The 22,531-nt window shown below is 33.1% G+C and overlaps 1 protein-coding gene across 1 annotated transcript in view; it reads right to left on the bottom strand.

The window, feature by feature from the left end:
- Positions 1-20,302, bottom strand: part of LOC148285742 (scavenger receptor class B member 1-like) — a 95,080-nt gene extending 74,778 nt beyond the window's left edge. The window contains exon 1 of the mRNA XM_088231924.1: positions 19,975-20,302. The gene's annotated coding sequence lies outside the window, so the exon portion shown is untranslated. The remainder of the gene's footprint in view (positions 1-19,974) is intronic.
- Between the last annotated feature and the right edge of the window lie 2,229 nt (positions 20,303-22,531).

Raw genomic sequence — 22,531 nt, 5'->3', positions numbered from 1 at the left:
GAACGTAGGAAATATAAGTCACGCGTGACGTCATCAACCCTTTTGGCCAGTTACGGGCCGTTTTATTATCTAACTTTAAATAGGAAATTATAAATGAAAACATTCGTTTCAGATTTTGATAGTAATATGGTTCCAATCGTAAAAATATTCTTTAAATACCGATTACATCAAAAATCATATCCCCAGTTTATGAAAATACTCTCAGAGTCACACAATCATTTACGGAATTAATTACTTAAAAAATCTTCATGTTTAATTGATTTTATTTTAACATATTACAACAGAGATGAAGAACATTTGAGAGAAGGTAATTTTATTTATTTTTTATTTTATTTATTTTTGCACCACAACAGGCCAGAAGGCCCAATTACAGTGGTGAATTACAACACAGAACACCCAGGCTTGAGAAAATACACATTTTAATTTTTGTGTTCTCACCGGGAATCGAACCCGGAACCTTTCGTGTGTGAGTCAAGCGTCTTGACCACTACACCACGGAGGCCGTAATATAGAAGTCTAGGCATCTACAGGGCTTATGACCCATCAATGGCTGGTTTAAGTGGCCACTTTACACACTGTGTAACATTCACCATTCTGCCCATATTTGAACATCTATATTCCTTCAATTCTTTCATCTGTTGATGTTTGTGAAGTTAAAGAGCTGAAACCTTTATTTATGCGGGTAAGATTGATGTGATTGAATTATTTCACCTCCATACTAGGCAACGCCTGAAAATGTTATTTTTTCAATTTCTATACTTCTTCATGGACCAGGTGGATTTCTACTCTTGTCTACAAAAATTTGGACAAACTCAAAATGTTGTTTATTTTATTTTGATAAATTTTGATTTCGAGCTGTTTAAAAAATTCGCTCTCCAAATGCTACTGTATATTTTTTGTTAAAAATATGATGATTTGTCGAATATTATTTTTAAATCTATTATGCGAATTTTATACAGATGTTAATTTACATATTGTATTATACCCTTTTAAAAAAATGTAAGGCATAGTTGTTAAAATAACAATAAAGATTCATAAAATTCTGAATTAAATATAAATAATATTGTTAATGGAAACAGTTCTATGAAATCAAATTAATTTAAATGTGTAATTTCGAAGTTGGTGAAAAACACAATCCGATTGTAATTTTTTGCGATTTTTACTGAAGATGACGTGATCAAATAAATTTACTAGGCTAGAGAAAAAATTAAGTTTTCTGTGCGTAGCTTATATAACAGTATTGTGCGAATGAATTGAATATGAGTAATTTTTGAAATTTTTACGTATAGCAACACTCATATGTCAATTTGACAGTTGTTAAGCGCCAAAAATTATCTTTAAATTTATTTCAACATAGAGGGAAAACATTTTTGAGAAGGGAATATGGAAGTCTAGGCATTTACACAAACCAGCCAATGCCAGGTCATAAGCCCTGTAAACGCCTAGACTTCCATACTCCCTTCTCAAAAATGTTTCCCTCTGCTGAAATAAATTTAAATATGAGCTGCTCCCCAGGGAGGAAATCCAGCCAGTCTGCAAGCATTTGGACATACTCAAACATTGTTGAATTACTACCTGGTAAAAGAAGAAGTATAAAAATTAGATTATTTTTTTTTAGACGTTGCCTAGTAGGTGATTTGGTTCAGCCGGATGAATCTCACCCACGTGATAAAGGTTTCAGCTCTTTTACTTCACAAAAGTCAACGGATGGAAGAGTTGAGGAAATGTAGATGTTCAAACAAGGGCAGAATGGTGAATGTTACACAGTGTGTAATGTGGCCACTTAAACCAGCCAACGACAGGTCATAAGCCCTAAACGCCTAGACTTCCATACTCCCTTCTCAAAATTGTTTCCCCTCTCTGTTGAAATAAATTTAAATATGAGCTACTCCCCAGGGAGGAAATCCAGCCAGTCTGCAAGCATTTGGACATACTCAAACATTGTTGAATTACTACCTGGTAAAAGAAGAAGTATAAAAATTAGATTTTTTTAGACGTTGCCTAGTAGGTGATTTGGTTCAGCCGGATGAATCTCACCCACGTGATAAAGGTTTCAGCTCTTTTACTTCACAAAAGTCAACGGATGGAAGAGTTGAGGAAATGTAGATGTTCAAACATGGGCAGAATGGTGAATGTTACACAGTGTGTAATGTGGCCACTTAAACCAGCCAATGACAGGTCATAAGCCCTGTAAACGCCTAGACTTCCATACTCCCTTCTCAAAAATGTTTCCCCTCTGTTGAAATAAATTTAAATATGAGCAACTCCCCAGGGAGGAAATCCAGCCAGTCTGCAAGCATTTGGACATACTCAAACATTGTTGAATTACTACCCGGTAAAAGAAGAAGTATAAAAATTAGATTATTTTTTTTTAGACGTTGCCTCGTAGGTGATTTGGTTCAGCCGGATGAATCTCACCCACGTGATAAAGGTTTCAGCTCTTTTACTTCACAAAAGTCAACGGATGGAAGAGTTGAGGAAATGTGGATGTTCAAACATGGGCAGAATGGTGAATGTTACACAGTGTGTAATGTGGCCACTTAAACCACCCAATGACAGGTCATAAGCTCTGTAAATGCCTAGACTTCGATACTCCCTTCTCAAAAATGTTTCCCCTCTCTGTTGAAATAAATTTAAATATGAGCAACTCCCCAGGGAGGAAATCCAGCCAGTCTGCAAGCATTTAGACATACTCAAACATTGTTGAATTACTACCTGGTAAAAGAAGAAGTATACAAATTAGATTATTTTTTTTAGACGTTGCCTAGTAGGTGATTTGGTTCAGCCGGATGAATCTCACCCACGTGATAAAGGTTTCAGCTCTTTTACTTCACAAAAGTCAACGGATGGAAGAGTCGAGAAAATCTAGGGGGTTGGTCAAGGGTCCTTGGTAAAACCTTTAGTTTGTGACCTTGAACGACCACCGCTCATGCCGCGATTTTGAAAAAATGCTGCTTAAAATCAGTTTTTTGTTTATAATTACGTCCCTGAAGATTTTACAGAAAGAAATATACGAAAGTCGGGAAAAATAAAATTTACATAAAAATCTTTATATTTTTTTTTCGTAGGATCAATATTTTCCAAGATACACGTTTGAACATCAAATACATTTTATCAAAATAGCGGAAAAGCGCTATTAGCACTAACTTTTTACTAATTATTTGATAGTTGACCTACCAAAAGTCATCATCATCATTCCATGTCCACTACCTGGTTGGAGCATATGGTGTTCACAAAGATCCTCCAGGCATCTCGGTCAGATGCCAGCTCCTGTGCATCCTCACAAGTCAGGTTCGCACCTCGTAGTTGTGACATGAATACTTCTAATAAATCTCGACAACCGCCCTATGGATCTAAACCTGGTTTTTGCTGTCATGTAAAATGTCCTAAAACAAAGCTACTCGTTTATGTAATATTTTTGAAAAATAAAAATTAGTACGTCAAATTTATTTCTTACCGAAAATTACCGTAAAAACTGTAAATCACGGTATTTTACCGCGACTTTTGGTAAAATTAAGTAATTTTACATCCATAGTTCGGACAGGACAACGTCTGTCGGGCCCGCTAGTTATAAATATAATATAACAACAACAACAAACCATCACGCCGTTTCCCCGTAGGGGTAGGCAGAGAGGATAGAACGCCATAACACTCTATCTTGGCATACAGACCTCGCTTCCTCTACATTCATACATCTTCTTATGCACGCACGCCGATTATTCCTACTTTTGACATGTCCATCTTCAACTGGACTTGATCGTGCCATGTCTTTCTCGGTCTTCCTCGTTTTCTGCATCCATCAACATTTGCATCGTAGATCCTTCTAGTCGTTCTTTCGCTGTCCATTCGCTCTACATGTCCAAACCAACGCAGCACCCCTTTCTTGATTCTGTCAATAATGCATGTCTCAGCCTTACACACTTCACGGATCTCGACATTTGTGCACCTATCATACATCGTTTTACCACACATTCGCCTGAGGGATCGCATTTCGACAGCATTCAACCTACTTTCATCATTATTTTTCCAATTCCATACTTCGCTCCCATACATTAGAGTTGGAACTAGAACTCCGTTGTGAACTGCTAGTTTAGCCTCCTGCGATAAACATTTGTTTGCCAAAGTAGATTTTAGTGCACCGTTCACCCTGTTCCCGGCACTCACCTTCCTTTCAATATCTCTATCGGCCTTTCCGTCCCTAGTAAACATACTTCCCAGGTACACAAATTCTTCTACCTGATTCAGAATATCTCCGTTCACCCTGATCTCACATTTAGTTATATTTTCATCCCTTTCAAAAACCACCACTTTCGATTTATCAACATTCATAAGCAAATCGCTTTTCTTGCATACCTCGTAGACTTTTGTTACCAAGAATTGAAGGTCTTCTTTGCTGCTGGCAAGAAGCACGGCATCATCCGCATACAGAAGACAGTTAACAGTTATACCATTCATTTTTGCTCCCATTCTTAAATCTTTCAGTTCTTTCATACAGCTATCGATGTATATGTTGAAAAACCATGGTGACATTACACATCCCTGTTTGACTCCTTTCGGAATATTAAACCGCGATGTGAATGACCCATTCACCTTCACACATGCTGTGCTGTCCTTATACAGTGACGCAATAGCCCTTGTCAGGTTACCATTTACTCCATACTCCGATAAAACCTTCCACGATTTCTCTCTGTCCACTCTATCAAATGCCTTTTGCAGATCGACAAATGCGCAGAAAAGTTTCTGATGTTTAGCCTGGAACTTTTCTGTCATATTTCGCAGAGCAAATATTTGATCCATACATCCTATATAATATAATAACAGTATTATAAAAAATAATCCATGTTACGTAACTTTATCGTTCCGTGTGGAATTTTCCGATCCTAATGAGCCAAAATCGGTCAGCTCACTACGTTATATAACGAGATGTTATTATTTAATTTTAAGTGAGGTTGCTCAAAAAACGGCTTCCTCTTTTTGCCATCGTTTTCCTCTAGTTTGACATCATAGATCATAAACGCGTACAAAAATGATGTGTCATGTTTAAGCAGAAGCGCTTAAGTGCCTGTCATTTTTTCCTCAACAGCCGTCGAAAGATTCAAGAGGTGATACACAGATATTTTTTTATTTATTTATTTATTAACGGACATTGTCCATGTATACAATTTATAAGGTTTAAATATTACAATAAAAGAGTAGTTTAAAACATTTAAAGAAAAAGAAAGAAGCATTGACAAACATAAGGGACATCGAGACAAGATCTGGACTATTTATTTAGTGCTCGTTTAAATCGTTGTAAACTTAAACCAAAAAAGTCCAGATCCTGTCTTGAGTTAACAATACGACAAAGGCGGGTCATGGGAGAATTTAGGCCATAGTTTGTTCTATGCTGATCGATGAACAGTACTTCATTGTTTCTCAATCTACGAGTCGGAATATTGAATTTTACTTGTCCCAGTAATGATGGAACATCGATTATACCATTTAGTATGCCGAACATATATATGGAGTCAATATTAGTTCTACGTTTTTGTAGACTAGAAATATTTAACATTGACTCTATTTCAGCATAAGAATAATTATCGCTCTCTAGTCCGAGCATCCACGCTATTTTTCGAAGCAAGCGATGTTGGACTGATTCAATGTGATTTATGCGATTGACATAGAATGGAGACCAGACCACTGAGGCATATTCAAGAAGAGGGCGAACAGTTGAGCAATAAAGAGTTTTGATTGTACGGACATTAGTAAAATCAGAGGATATTCTGTTAATGAAGCCAAGTAATTTCAGTGATTTATTGACTGTATTATCTATATGCTCGTTGTATGTCAGTTTATAGTCCAGAACAACTCCTAAATCTCTGATGGACTTGACTACATCAATTTTGGAGTTTTCTAATAGGTACTCGAAGGAAATTGGTTGTTTTGTTCTATGAAATGACATTATTTTGCATTTTTTAATATTTAGTTCTAATTTATTGACTTTACACCATCGGTTAAAAGAGTTAATGTCTGATTGAAGAAGAAAGCAGTCTTGTAAAGTTTGAATTATTTTGAGAATTTTGGTGTCGTCCGCGAAGAGCCAAAAACGAGAGTAAGAGAATGATTTAGCAACATCATTAATAAACAAATTGAAAAGCAGGGGTGCCAAATGAGCACCCTGAGGTACACCCGATGTAACATCAATACTGGTTGATAAATAGTTATTTATCCGAACATTTTGTGTCCTATTAGTATTTTTTAATCCTTTGCCCCGATTACAGTGGGAAGTTACGTCTGTAGTCCGGTAAAATACGGCAAACAACGGCTTCCTGGAATATGTGATTTTTTATTTTAACACGTTAGACATAATATTTATATATATTGATAATTTTTATGTTTTTCTTATTATGTATTTTTGTATAATTTAATTTAGTACGTACTGTTATTTGGCATATGATTTATTGCTCCTATTCCTTATATTTCTTACTATAATTGAGTGAATTTCTAGAAAACATAACTCAATTATCATTTCAATTATGCTTTTATATATATATATATATGAGTATGTTTTTCATTCTTTATTTCCATTCTTATTTCTTAATTACTCTTACAAATTTTCTTCATTTTTAATATTATTTCCATTTGTAAATACTCACTACAAACTACAAACCTTAAAATATATTTTTTTCACTTAAATTTAAATTTTCAAACAACTTTCATTTATGTTTTCTTTTTCCTTCTCTTTTTTATACTTTCATAATTTACATTAGATTTAATTGCTTTTTAATATGGAAACTTCACTGGTCCATTAGAATTAAGTCCAATTGTGTAAAATATTAAACTTTGTAACTGTACTGTATGTTTCCTGAATAAAAGAAAATAAAATAAATAAATAAAAAATATATATGTTCTTTTTCTTTTGATTTAAATCATGCTCTTATTTTGTGTTATTTTTTTTTTTTAATACTACTATATTAAACTATTATTTTGTTGATTTTAATGATACCACTATTTTGTATATTTGATTATGTGTGATTCTTAATTTGTATAATTTATATTTTAAAAATTATTTCTGAATATCTTTTTTGCATTGTATTCTTTGGAATTCGATTATTTATTACATTTACCTTTTTTTCTAGATTGTGATTCTATGTCATTATAATTTGATCTAATTAATTTTACTATGTATTTTTATTGTTATTTATTGTGGCTTGACACGGGCATAGCCTAAAAAGCCTTAATAAGTTCATCAATATTTAATTTTGTAATTTTGAATGAATAAATAAATAAATAAATAATGTCCCACAAGGATCTCAAAACAGCTGAGAAATGATTGCAAGAAGTCTTTTTAAACCTGCAAAAATGGTCCCATGACGCAGGTATAATAATTTATATATTGAGTTTTTCCATTGACATTTCTTGGTAGAACTGCATTTTAATTATAATAATAAAAATACTTTATAGTTTTATTCCACTTTTATTTATATACTTATTTATTTTTTATAATTTTTTTACCGGTGACCGGGTTTCTCCGCGTTTGCAAACCACCTGATTGAATCAAATCATGTTTTTGATAAAAATACAAATGTTCAATTCCTTCACACATGCAGCAAAGGCAAACAATTAGATAAACTTGAAATTTTAGAAATTAACCGCTAAAAAATTGCCCCGATAAAATAATATTAAACGAACAAGTAACACACGTGCATTCTCCATTATTGTATCCATTAAAATACAAACAATGAAACTAATCGGGTGCCTGGATGAATGACTAGACAGGTGCCACCGTTTTGTAGCAACAACTCACGGACAGTGTATACTTGCAATGCCGTATTAAATAGGCTTCATGAACTCGGCAATAGTTTTTCATTTCATTTCATTTCATTTTTTTTGCACCACAACAGGCCAGGAGGCCCAATTACAGTGGTGAATTACATCACAGAGTACCCAGGCTTGAGAAAAATCACATTTTAATTTTTGTGTTCTCACCGGGAATCGAACCCGGAACCTTTCGTGCGTGGGTTAAGCGTCTTGACCACTACACCACGGAGGCCGCCAGTTATTCCCACGTATCTGATATATTTAGTGTAGTGTATTGTTCCTATAGAACAAACCTTTTGAACTTTTTCAAAGATGGTGAATGGTAAATATATTTATTTATTCGTGCATTTCATAATATATATATATATATACATACATTTTTTTGTTCACTTTGCCTAGTTGTGTGAAACAGTACTTATGATTTTCTTGTTGTTTTACTGTAGAATGTTTTATTATTTAAACTTTCTACTGAATATGCTGTATAATTTTTAGGTTAATTTTTTAAATATAAATCTTGTATAATTTTTGGTTTAATTTTTTTTTATAAATCTTGGGTATGAGGAAATTCATGTTTTAAAAAAAAAAAATATTTAGCCGAAAATGTTAATATTATAAATGTTTGTAAAAGGCAGATTTGCCATTTATGTTAATTAAATAAAATTAAATAATGGATAAAAATTAACTGCCGGGAATTTTTGATTTCAGAGAATCACTTAATTACCCCCGGGCCCGGAGACAGCTGTCGATGGAACTACCAACCAGCGGTCCCTGTTACAGTTTTAATGAAATTTAAATACATGTAATTCAAATACATTTTCATTATAAAACTTCATAAAATTATATATTTTACACCAGTTTTTATTATGTACATTCAAACAAAACTTATATTCTTATAATTATATAAAATCATGATTTACAACCCCCCGCTTGCACTTGTATATAACATAGAAATTTGTTTAGTCTCCCATCAGTCTGACGATGTCGGTCACGACAAAACCCGGTCACTGGTAAAAAAAATATAAATAAAAGTGGAATAAAACAATAAAGTATTTTTATTATCATAATTATAATAATTAACTCAAAGAAAACCAAACTTAGGCACATAAGATCACTGAACTATAAAACTCACACAACACGGTCAATTTTATCACGTAACTTTACGTGTATCCATAGTGATATTATGCAACCGTGCATGTGTGAAAATATTAAAAATATTGAGCAGCATGTTTATTTAGATTTAACTATAGGTTGTAATTTTAAATGGCATGTACATATTAGAAAATTGTGTAAGCGATTAAGAGCAAAAAGTAATAGAATGTACATATTAAAATATTATGTCCCTGTTAATACTTTACGAATTATTTATTTATCTCTTTCTGAATCAATTATACGATACGCTATAACTTCCTGGGCCTTGATTATGATGGGAAGATAAAGACGTCATACCTTCACCTTGACGGTAAAGTTGAAGATAAATTCCCTCTAGCGATTATAAAAATATACTACCAACCTTTATGTTTTGGGTAGGTACATCGCTATGCTTTAATGGAAAGCGTACGTCACAGTACACATATCTACGCGCTAAAATGACATAGCTTCAGTATGACGTCATAGTTGAAGATAAAAGTCTCCGGACCGACTACAAAGGTATAGTATCGATACCCCCACCATCAAGTTTTGATGTAAGTACATCATTTTATACCGACGAGTCTAGAACCCCTCGATACGTTTATATACGCATTAAAGTGTCAAAAACTTTGTTCCACCGAGCAATTTCCCCTTTGATTATGATTTATTAAAAAAAAAATCGTTTTGACGTTGGCACTTTTTTTCTTAAAAGCCTATTCAATATATGAGAGAGAAATAAGTAAGTTTTGAAGCCGAATTAAATTCCAACATAACTGTCACTCTATTCAAACGAACGCCTAGATGTGAAAATAATGTCGCTAGGTTCTGTCCTATTAACAAATAAGAGTATCTAGGCGTCAGACACAGATTATATGCGTCAGAAAGTTACCACTCGAAAAAAATAATTTTGTTATTATATTTTTTCCATCTGTTTTGCTATCTTTCCGAGTGTATGTATCGAGACGTTATAGGAGCCGGCTTTGTAGCCGATCGCTAGATACATACAGACGATCGTTAAGCGTACCGTCTAGGTGATTTCCAAAAGTCATGCAAAATTCATGTTCAAGCGAGCATTTTTTGCTTGAATTAGGATTTTTTGGAGTTTATAATCGCTTTCCAGTGAGCACTTTTTATTACAGAAGCCTATTTAAAATGTAATTAAGAACTATTTAAATGATAATGACGTAAGGAACGCGGAGTAATTGTTTGCGGTCATTCCATTGGCTTGTTTCGATCATATGATGTCGATATGGCAAGCAGGTAGAACATACCGAGGTAAGGTTATATTGATAAAAAACTAATTGATGTAATTTTTTTAAAAACGTGTTTTTATAAAAATAATTTTTATTATGGCATTAATTTTTAGAACTTGAACATAGCTTTATGTATATATAAAAGGCAATATTGGTATGTCTGTCCTCGATACTTGGGCCTGGATCAATTTACTTGCGGTTTTAAGCAAAGCGATGAGCTTTACCATGGGCATATTTATAGCTTTTAAAATCTTCAATCTGGTAAGTAAAAAAAAATGTTAGAAGCTTTAATGTTTTATTCGTCGTTTATCGGGCTGCAATCGACGAGAATGCATATGCAAAGAAAATGGAAGGATGTTGTTTTTTGGATATAAAAAAGTTTGTTTTAAAATGTTTAACGACAACATTCGCTTTTATGGATCCCAATCAGAGTATTTTCTTAAATATCTTATAATTTCTATCCATTTAAATATATTTAATGGATCTTTAGTAATGAAAATAGAATGTTAACTGACATTAAATACATTTTCGAAAATCGGATTCTTACACAAAGTGTACCCCTGTTGGTAGAAGAGCAGAGTTTGACATTTGCAGAATAAATGCTATATTTGAAGATGAATTATTTTTTGTTTTGGAATTCAAACAAAAACAAGTACTTAGGTACCTACCTACTAAAATTCAATATTTGAAAATGAATTATTTTTAATTCTGGAATTTAATCATCAACAAGTACCTAGGTTCCTACTTATCAACAAAAAGTTATACCATATTTTTCCCTTTTATCCGAACAGTTTAACGGATTTCAAATAAAATATAAAGCTCACGCCAAAACCGGCTGACGGTTAAAGAACGACTTATTACGTGTTGGCCATGACTGAGCGTCTGGGCATGAGTTAAGTGTCATAATTTTAGAAGGCTCAGGGTGCATCTATGTGTACTAATAGGTCAATGTTTTTATTTAAGAAAACCGAACTTCTTTCTTTGGTTACATAAAAGCATTATGAAGCAAACTTTGTAAGTATACTTAATAATGTTTTATCTTGAGAGAAAGACGCGGTCTGACTTTTCTTCATACAAACGTATTCTCGTTTTTTCACCCTGGATTATGACACTATAAATATTTACCAGCGGCGGCGGCGTGTCTCAATAGTTTTTCTTTATTGATAAATAGTTTATTATGGGAACTAGAACCATCCATCATTATCATTATTCCCTTTACCCATCTAATGGTGCATAGGGCACTGCATTGGTACACCAATCACAGCGTATCTTCATTATTTTTGTTACACGACGGTGAGATGATCAGTATTACGCTTCAAGTACCAGTCCAGGGACTGCGAAATATTCTAGTGTGAAAACACCGTTTAAATAAATATTTCATATCAACCATGTCGGGAATCAAACCAAGACCTCTTGCATGGTAGGTAAACGCTCTGACCATTACATCACGAGGCTGATTTTTTTTAAAAAGAAAATTTAATTCTTGCGTACATAATGGGGAGTGACGTCTTACAATAGTCAGTTTATTTTATTTTTAATTATTAGTATTTTTAAGATAACTTATAAATTACAAAAAAAAATTATGAACGGTGTTTTCAATCAGTTCTACACAAAGAAGAACTATAAATGTAACAACAATATTTTGAGTTTGTCCAAATTTTTGTAGATAAGGTCTGGATTCAGCTCCCTGGGGGGCTGTAAACATTAACATATTACAACAGAGATGAAGAACATTTAAGATGAGGTAATATAGAAGTCTAGGCATCTACATGGCTTATGACCTGTCATTGGCTGGTTTAAGTGGCCACTTTACACACTGTGTAACATTCACCATTTTGCCAATTTTCGTTAGTACCTACATATTTAAATTTTATAAAATTTAAATATGTAGGTACTAACGAATCTAATTAATGTCAATACACTATACTTTTACCGTGCCTTTTAGATTCAGATGATATGTTAAATAGGCTATTCTCCGTCGGGTATCACGCAGCTGGTTTGTTTGTTTGGAAGTTCTTGTAATAATGAATAGACTTTAAGTTAATCTAATTTCAAGAGGCGTAATCTGTAAGTAGTAAATTAATATTTTTTTGATTAGGTACTCGCATAAAATTGTATTTTTTATCAGAAATACCTTAGAAAATTGATTGTTTTTATCTAATGCTGATTAGCATTATTTTTAATATCACATCACTCCACAGTACTTCGGGAATTACACTGACTACAAACTTTGTCGGCTTTACTAGAGCAGGGCCTCGATTATGATGGTAAGTTAAAGACGTCATACCCCCCCCCCCACCTTGACGGTATAGTTGAAGATAAATTCCCTCTAGCGATTATAAAGATATACTACTGACTCCCCACCTTCAATTTTTGGGTAGGCACATCGATATGAATCAAGGGAAGCGTACGTCACGGTACACATATCTACGCTCTAAAACTACATAGCTTTAGTATGACGTCATAGTTGAAGATAAAAGTGTCCCGAGCGACTATAAAGGTACACTACCGATACCCACCATCAAGTTTTGCTGTAAGTACATCGGTTTATACCGACGGGTCTAGAACCCCTCGATACGTTTATCTACGCATTAAAAGTGACAAAAATTTTCCTTTAATTATGATTTATTAAAAATTTTAATCGTTTTGAGGCTGAAACTTTTTTCTTAAAACCCTATTAAAAATATGAGAGAGAAATACGTAAATTTTGAAGTCAAATTTCCGACATAACTGTCACTTTAATAAAACGAACGCCTAGATGTTAAAATAATGTCGCTTGGTTCTGTCCTATTAACAAATAAGAGTATCTAGGCGTTAGAAAGTTACCACTGTAAAAAAAGTAAAAATATAGAGAGAACGTATCGAGAGTTGGTCTTGTAATCACTCAGTACTACCTCAGTAGATAAATGCAGACGATCGTTAAGCATATCGTTTCGGCAATGGTTAAAAGTCATTTAAAAATCATGTTCAAGCGAGCATTTTTTGCTTGAATTGGGATTTATTTGAATTTTTAATCGCTTTGAAGTGGGCACATTCTATCAAAGAAGCCTATTTAAAATATAAATGAGAACTTTTTAAAGTGTTAATGACGTAAGGAACGCGAACTAATTTTAAGCGGTCATTCATTGGCTTGTTTCGATAATATGAGGTCGATATGGCAAGTAGGTAGAACATACCGAGGTAAGATACAAATAATACAGAAGTTATGTATACCGTCTCGATATAGACAAACGAAGATAGCGTGCATAATCGAGGCACTGGCGCGCTCGCAAAACCTAAATCTACAGGATGTTGCTATTAAAAACGTTATATTGAATTTCAACCAAATGCGCTACTTAAAAAAAAAAAAACCCAGGTTGATTAAAGGGTTGTGTATGAAAAAAAATACAATGGGTATAGAAAATGTAATATATTAGTGTATTTTTACAAAAGTACATTTTTTATTTATAATAATATTTTGCGTTCATCATTTTCGACGAACCAAATAATTAAAATGCCAGTTTTTAATTTATTTCAACAGAGAGGGAAAACATTTTTGAGAAGGGAATATGGAAGTCTAGGCATTGACAGGGCTTATGACCTGTCATTGGCTGGTAGAAGTGGCCACTTTAAACACTGTGCAACGTTCACCATTCTGCCAATGTTTGAACATCCACAATTCCTCAACTCTTCCATCTGTTGACTTTTGTGAAGTAAAAGAGCTGAAACCTTTATCACGTGGGTGAGATTCATCCGGCTGAACCAAATCACCTACTAGGCAACGCTTAAATTTTTTTTAAATATTTTACACTTCTTCTTTTACCAGGTAGCTAATTCAACAATGTTTGAGTTTGTCCAAATGCTTGCAGACTGGCTGGATTTCCTTCCTAGGGAGTGATCCATATTTAAATTTATTTCAACAAAGAGGGGAAAAAAATTTGAGAAGGGAATATGGAAATCTAGGCATTTACAGGGCTTGACCTGTCCATTTACTGGTTTAAATGGCCACTTTACGCACTGTGTAACATTCATTCATTTTTTACCGGACACGGAGCTATGAGAAGTTACCTATATAGGTTTAAATTGAGGAATGATGACTATTGTCCACGCGATGATATTTCCTCACAGAGTATCGACCATCTGTTATTTCAGTGCCCATTTTTCAGTTTACAACGCCATAATCTTGAAGCAGAATGCAGGAAAGATGGAACAACCTCAACAGATATCCGCACTGTCGTTAGAAGTAGTTATCACGCGCCATTGTTTTAGACTTTGCAACAATGGTGATTGGACTCATAAAGGTAATACATCAAAATCAGTGATCGAACATCCCATTTCCAAGATGAACAAAAACGGTTTTTTTCCGAGTACCTAAGCCTTGTACATGACACGTAAGGCTACTAAATACAGGGGTCCAAATATATATATATATATAAAAAAAAATAACATTCACCATTCTGCCCATGTTTGAACATCCACATTTCCTCAAATCTTCCATCTGTTGACTGTTGGCTAGTTTTTTGCCGCCATTTCCAAAAAATACTTTTTGAAAAAACTTGACTATCAAATTTAACCTGATATAATAAAAAAAACACAGGCGTTTCAATCATATATTTTGCTTTAAGTTAATTCTCTAGTTCGTCACCTTTTTTTTTTAAAGCGTAATAACTTATTTTTTAACCATTGTTTGAAGGAAATTCCGAGGTATTTTATTCACGAATGTTTTCGACTACTAACAAATAATAAAAAATACGAAAATAATGAAAAAAAATCAAGTTCTGAATGCTTGAAGGTCAAATTTTGGAAAAATCTCAATAAAGTATAACAATTGACATATTGACATATCCCAAACTATAAAACTCTAGCCTAGGAAAGTAAGGTCCAACAATTAGCTAAGAAATAAGAATTTAGTATGGGTAACCTCAGGTTACCACACCGGGACTTTGGGAAGTTTTTTACGTAGTAGTTAAAGCTCAGAGTAATAATGCGTAACCTAGAGAGAAGCCCTATCGAGAAGCACTATGTTTCATAGAACGCAAGCGATGTTGGTTTGTTGGTTAGCAACCAATTTTATTTTATTTTATTTTTGGATAACCAACAGCTATAATTATCTTTTATATATATTACAAAACAAATAACAAATAAGCCAATTACAGGTTTTCACAAGTAGTATCACAGTGAGTTAAAAAAGATTCTCGAACATAAAATGAATAGTAATTAAATGTAAATTCAAAAGAAAAGAAAAAATACTACGAATTATTTCGAAAGCAAACGCCGTACGTCATTAAGATTATTTGCAAATAAATCTATGTTAAATGATTTATTTATTACATTAAATTTGCTGGCCATTTTGTTTTATTTGACAACATAAACATAACGGTTTGATCGGATGCTTTTGTAGCTGTGCTTGGCTTTGTTTGTAAATAACTTGGATATTTACGTTATAATAAATAAAAATCCACTATGGTGAATTGCAGTATGTTTGGTTGCAGCAGTAGGAGCGTCAAAGCTGTTAAAGGAGACAGTTTTCACGGGTTGAGATTGAGAATATTTTCCCATGATTTACATTGATTTTTGGCATTTATTGTCCCGACACGTGTATTATGTTGCTTAAAAACATTGCTTATATCAGCATATTCACTTGAGATACTATTTTTTCTCAATTTAGGAGATAAATTTGTGAATTAAAGCATGTTTACTGTTGATAATGATAGTTGATAATAGGCAATATGTCGGGGCCGCACTATGCATCCATATAAAGTAAGTTTTTATCGAGTAGTGGTCGATTTAAATTTTACTCTAAAAAAGCAATGTTAACCTTAAAAGCGCATCTAAAATGACGTGTCAAAATTTCAGGCCGCTACGACTCGCCGTTTTAGAGATGTGACGGATAAACAAACAAAATCAACACAGGACTTTGGTTCCATGGAGGTGGGATTTATGTCTCAATAAATGTAACATAAATATGTGAATAAAATGAATAAATAAATAAAAAAATAAACACACACATGTATTTTCAGTTTTACAAAATAATTATAGAAAAATTAATTGGAATAACCCTGCAATAATAAATCCACAGGTTCATATTTGAAAATATTTACAATGCTAATCAATATCCACTTTATAATTCTCGACCCGAGTACGGCCCATTGTTTTGCTGCGAACTGTAGCTAACTTAATACTAAATAGTCATAGAATGGTTTTCCTACGTTTGGGCGCCTCTACAGCTTGGCGCATTACTACTCTGAGCCTATTATGGACTAAATGAGTACATGGAATATAGCAGTATATGGAACTGACTTTATTTATGTTAATTTATTTGATAATTTTCATAATGTGTATTTATTTATTAAAACCTGACGTTATTTTTGTGTAGTGTTGTTTATCTTTATATATATATATTATTCTTATGTACGTGTGATGTCACTGAAATTCTCCTAAACGGCTTAACCGATTTAAGTGCGGGTTTTAGTGAAATGTAGACCTTTGCGCTGCGCGTGTTCGTAGACATAAAGATATGTAAAAAAAAATAGAAATATAAATCTTTTTTTTATCGACCTCGTTCTCTTCGTATGCATATACAAAAAAAATGGAAGAATGTTGTTTTTTTTTTTTTTTAAATGTTTTTCTAATTTTTACAACCAACAACTTTAGCTTTTTATGGATCACAATCAGATTTTTTTATTACATTCCTTATAATTTCTTCCCATTTATTTATTTTTATTGGATTTTTATGAATACTAAAATAATATTAGCCGACATTCAATACGGCTTTGAAAATCGTATTCATGAATAAAGTTCACCCCTGTTGGTGAGAAGAGCCGAGTTTGACATTTGCAAAAAAAAAAATATCCCTATTTAAAAATGAATAATTTCATGTTTTGGAATTCGACCATAAGCAAGTACCTAGGTACCTACTAAAATTCAATATTTGAATATTAATAATTTTTAGTTTTGGAATTTAAGCATAAACAAGTATCTAGGTACCTACGTATTATGAAAAGTCTTTTTCCAAGGTCTGTCGGGTTAGCTAGTTCATTTATATATTGACTTTCAATAAGCGTGTAAATTATACCAGCATCAAGGAAAATTAAATAATAATATATTTTTTCATGTTTACAAAAATCATAAGATATTATATTTTTGCACGGCTAAGTTTCTCCAAAATGTATAAATAAATATATTATAACAATATCAATACAATCAATTATAAAAACCAATCAGTTATAGCGTTGTTGTGTGTTGTGACAGATTGTTGGTTTAGAGGCAGTAATTTTTTTAAGCGCTTAGTGTATTTTGACAGCTACGGGGTACTACAATTAAACGTCGCGCGGGCACACCGACGACAACTCGTGACGTCACGGGCGGAGTAATTTCAAAATTACAAAACTTTAGAAAAATCATAATCATCATCGTCATTCCCTTTCCGCACAAAATGGTGCATAGGGCAACAATCACAGCGTATCTTGATAATTTTTGTAACAAAAAAATTTTCATAGACAAAAGACTGGATTTCACCCCCTCGGGGGTCATTAAGATTAACAAATTACAACAAGGATGGAGAATACCTTAAATAAGGAAATATGGAAGTCAAGGCATTTACTGGGCTTATGACCTGTCAATGACTGGTTTAAGTGGCCACTTTACACACTGTGTAACATTCACCATTCTGCCCATATTTGAACATCAATATTCCTTCAATTCTTTCATCTGTTGATGTTTGTGAAGTTAAGAGCTGAAACCTTTATTTATGCGGGTGAGATTCATCTAATTGAATTATTTCACCTACATACTAGGTAACGCCTGAAATTATTATTTTTTCAATTTCTATTCTTCTTCATGGACCAGGTGGATTTATCAACAATATTTTGAGTTTGTCCAAATTTTTGTAAACAAGGACTGGATTCAACTCCCCGGGGAGGTGTTTTTATTAACATATTACAACAGATATGAAGAACATTTAAGAGAAGGTGATATAAAAGTCTAGGCATCTACAGGGTTTATGACCTGTCATTGGCTGGTTTTTGTTGGCTGTTATTATTGGCTGGTGGACATTGGTTGGCAGATGAAAGAATTGAAGGAATATAGATGTTCGGCGTAAGTATAGCCTGTGAGCTCGCCAATACATGACAGATGACATTAACATAACCATAGAAAAACATAGCAGTTGAGCTCTCAGAAGTAAAGCAACGTGAATGCAGCAATGCTTGAACTACATGTCAATAATATTCTAATAATAAATAATATTATTTGGCCATACGGAACTTTAAAGCACACCTTGGTTTAATTACTAATAGTATTTTATCGGTTAGGTAGGTGTATTTAAAAAAAATGTTGCGTACCTGAAAAAAGCACAAATAATTATGTTTTTGTAAATGATGTCAGTAGCGACACTCAGAGAGTGGCTTTGTAACGTTTTGACATTTTTTATAAGAAATTCATGGCGTAGCCGAAATACTGTTATAAAAACGAGGATGTTTTTGTTGATTGACGTTAGCAGGCGCTACCCAGGGGCGACTTTGTGACGTGAGAAATTATTTAAAAAAAGAGATTCATGGCGTAGCCGAAATATTGTAATTAAAACGAGGATGTTTTTGTTGATTGACGTTAGCAGGCGCTACCCAGGGGCGACTTCATGACGTGATGAAATTATTAATTTAATTTTTTTTTTTCATTTTACATAGCGTAGCCGAGATAAGAAATTGCGTGGTGTTTCGAAATTTAACCGTGTAGGTAGCCGCCTAGTTACAATATTATTTTTGTATTTGTATAACTCCTGTTTTATAATGTTTATGTATTTATCGCTATAAGAATTAAACTAAAGATAGTTTTTACTTTTAATCGCTATCCGTTTTTTAAATTATGTTTGTAACACTCAGTAATATTTATTTTTCAAGTAATTAATGTTATTTTTGCATTTTAATTAATATTGTTAATATAAAGCGTATTTTTATTTATTCGAATTTACTGGACTGTTTTTATTACAAAAAATAAAAATGCATATTTCTCTATGTATTTTTCTGTTATAAACAATCTATTAAAATAATACACATCAAATTTCCATTGTCTGTTGATTTTATTTGCAATCTTCTTTTTTTTCGATGGTTAAAACTCTAGGAAATTCAAAGACAATAAAATTTTTACTGTCATATATTGGCGAGCTCACACGCTATACATAGCCCAGATGTTCAAATATGGGCAGAATGGTGAATGTTGAACAACAGAGACGAAGATGAAAAGAACCTTTAAGAGAAGTTAATATATAAGTCTATGCATCTACAGGGCTTATGACCTGTCAATGGCTGGTTTAAATGGCCACTTTACACAATGTGTAACATTCGCCATTCTGCCCATATTTGAACTATTAAACCAGCCATTGACAGGTCATAAGCCCGGTAGGTGCCTAGACTTCTATATTACCTTCTCTCAAATGTTCTTCATCTCTGTTGTAATATGTTAAAATACGTTTATTTATATTTAAAAATATCTTTAGCTTTTTAATATTGGCTTTCTATTGAATATGTTCTGTAACTTAAATAATAAAAATAAAACTATTATTTTACTGGTTGGTTGGAAGAAATTGCCATTGGGTAATGAGCCCGCCAATGTACTATTAACATTATGTACAAAAAGTTCAATAAATAAATAAAATAAAATATATTCGTCTTACTTATTTATCTATGATATCATTAGCTGATGGCTTTAATTACAACATTATTAAATTCTTCACATAACGTGTTTTCTCACTGTAAAACTGACAAATATAAAAACTTACCTACACAAAAATAACAGAAACTAAATAAATATAACTTACCTCTCTTTCAAGACGAAAAACTATTTTAAAGCGCAAAAATCACGTTTTTAACAGTACGCGTATCTAAAAACGCGATAACCTATTTAACACTGTTCAAAATCACAAAATAAGTGCTCTATCATTCACAATATTATCGAATAAAACTGAATTGCACGACAATTTGTTTACTATCATAAATATTTATCAAAATGAACGCCGAAAATTTGAATTTTAGTTCCGAATGTAGTTAAGTCAAAATGCGTAGGTTCGCGGCTTGAAGTCGAATTCAAAATGCGAACGCCCGCGCCAAAATCGCGCTTCGAACTGACAGCCTGACAGCGTGACAACTGACAGCCGCGGGGTTGCCAGACTGGATCAAGCTGAAATAGGTAGATTCAGAAAAATAAATCGGTAGATTTCGGTAGTTTCGGGGTGTGAGGACGGGGGTAGGGGGGCACAATTAATTTGACAGTTGTTGTTCAAAATTAAAGCGCCGTTTCGCCTAAGGCCATTGCTTTAAATAGTCGAAAACGCTTGATAAATAAACAATGAGGAATTCCACTGTTTTCTAATTTATTTATTTTTTATTAGCGTACTATTTAACTAAGTGACAATATATATTTTTTTTTTTTGTGCGTAATTTACAAAGATATAATTTTTTAGAGTTACATTTATCAAATACCGCGCCAAATGACTGTAATCAGTGTGTCACTTTTCAGTAGTGACGTCACGAAACGGTTTGCGTTCTTACTTTCACTGACCGCGGTAAGTTGTATTTCTCCAGCCAATAACAAAACTGACAAGAATCTATGGAATATTGATTTGATTGGTTCTTTTAGTTGATCGTAATTTGCTCATTTCTATGTAATGGCTGTTTTTAGCGTTGATGCTTGGACTAGAGAGAGATAATTATTCTTATGCTGAAATAGAGTCAATGTTAAATATTTCTAGTCTACAAAAAAGTAGAACTAATATTGACTCCATAAATATGTTCGGCATACTAAATGCTATAATCGATGTTCCATCATTACTGGACAAGTCAAATTCAATATTCCGACTCGTAGATTGAGAAACAATAAGTACTGTTCATCGATCAGCATAGAACAAACTATGGCCTTAATTCTCCAATGACCCGTCTTTGTCGTATTGTTAACTCGAGGCAAGATCACCTAGACTTTTTAGGTTACAGCGATTTAAACGAGCACTAAATAAATAGTCCAGATCTTGTCTCGATGTCCCTTATGTTTGTCAATGCTTGTTTTCTTTTTTTTTTTTATGTTTTCAACTATTCTTTTATTGTAATTTTTAAACCCTATAAATTGTATACATGGACAATAGGGTAGGACGATATTTTTTTTTCAGATTTTGAAATGAAAGGGGTCTAAAAAGTTGCCTTTTGGATTACTCGGAATGCAAAAAAAATGTATTCGATACTACTTTTGACCCTCAACCAGAGCTTGAGGTTTTCGAAAAAGTCAATTTTTTGCCCTAAACCGGCTGTCATTTCGCATTTAAGTAAGAAAATCAGTCCAATGAAATTTTATAATGTGCATTAAACCTTATTAAATAAGCATCTAAGGGCATGAGTCGCACTTTGTTTTTTAATAAATGGGTAGCATTGTTTTAATGAGCCGTTGTTTTCGTCAATATTCACCGGGCGCTCAACGGAATCAGTTGCGCGGAGTGTAAACTTTTTGCATTTCGGTAGTTTTAAAACGTGTTCGAATTTGTAATGTGATTAAGTTATATCTTTACTAACAAAATAATAATTTTATCAATATAGATATTTAACAAAATGTTCAGACAGTGATAAACTTCAAACCTCGGTTGAGGGCCAAAAGTAGTATGGAATATTTTTTTGAATAATTTTCACGTTAAATGTGATCCAAAATGCAACTGTTTAGATCCCCTTCACTTTCATGTCTAATAAAATAAAAAAATTCATACATCATCGGCTCACTCTAATGGACAATGTCCGTTAATAAATAAATAAATGTATTCGTTTTATATAAAATTTTGTTCTATGAAAAAAAACGAAGAAATATATGGAAAACGGTAGAATTTCAATAAAATCGGTAGTAATGGCAACGCTGACAGCCGATCGACTAATTAACGGACTGGAACGAACATTGTCGGTTAGCGACGCGATTTGCGTTAGCAGTGAGATGTTAAATAGTAATTTAATTAGCGTTAGCAAATGCTAATTAATTTATTCGTTTTTACTTTTCATATCATTATTTTCACTTCCGCGTGGTGCATACGGCCGTACATGTATCTGGGAAGCATGTTTACTCGGGATGGAGAGACTGAGAGATATTGAAAGGAGGGTGAGTGCCGGGAACAATTTGATCGGAGGATTTAAACAAGCACTAAATAAATAGTCCAGGGCCTCGATTATGATGGGAAGATAATGACGTCATACCTTCACCTTGACGGTATAGTTAAAGATAAATTCCCTCTAGCGATTATAAAGATATACTACCAACCCCTCACCTTTAAGTTTTGGGTAGATACATCGATATGAATCAAGGGGAAGCGTACGTCACGGTACACATATCTACGCTCTAAAATGACATAG

The sequence above is a fragment of the Micrasema longulum genome, unplaced genomic scaffold (genome assembly GCF_059751315.1).
Source record: "Micrasema longulum isolate JH-2025_06_02 unplaced genomic scaffold, ASM5975131v1 h1tg000008l, whole genome shotgun sequence".
Lineage (NCBI taxonomy): Eukaryota > Metazoa > Arthropoda > Insecta > Trichoptera > Brachycentridae > Micrasema > Micrasema longulum.
The sequence above is the reverse complement of the archived record's forward strand: the minus strand, read 5'-3'. Positions and strand labels throughout refer to the sequence as shown.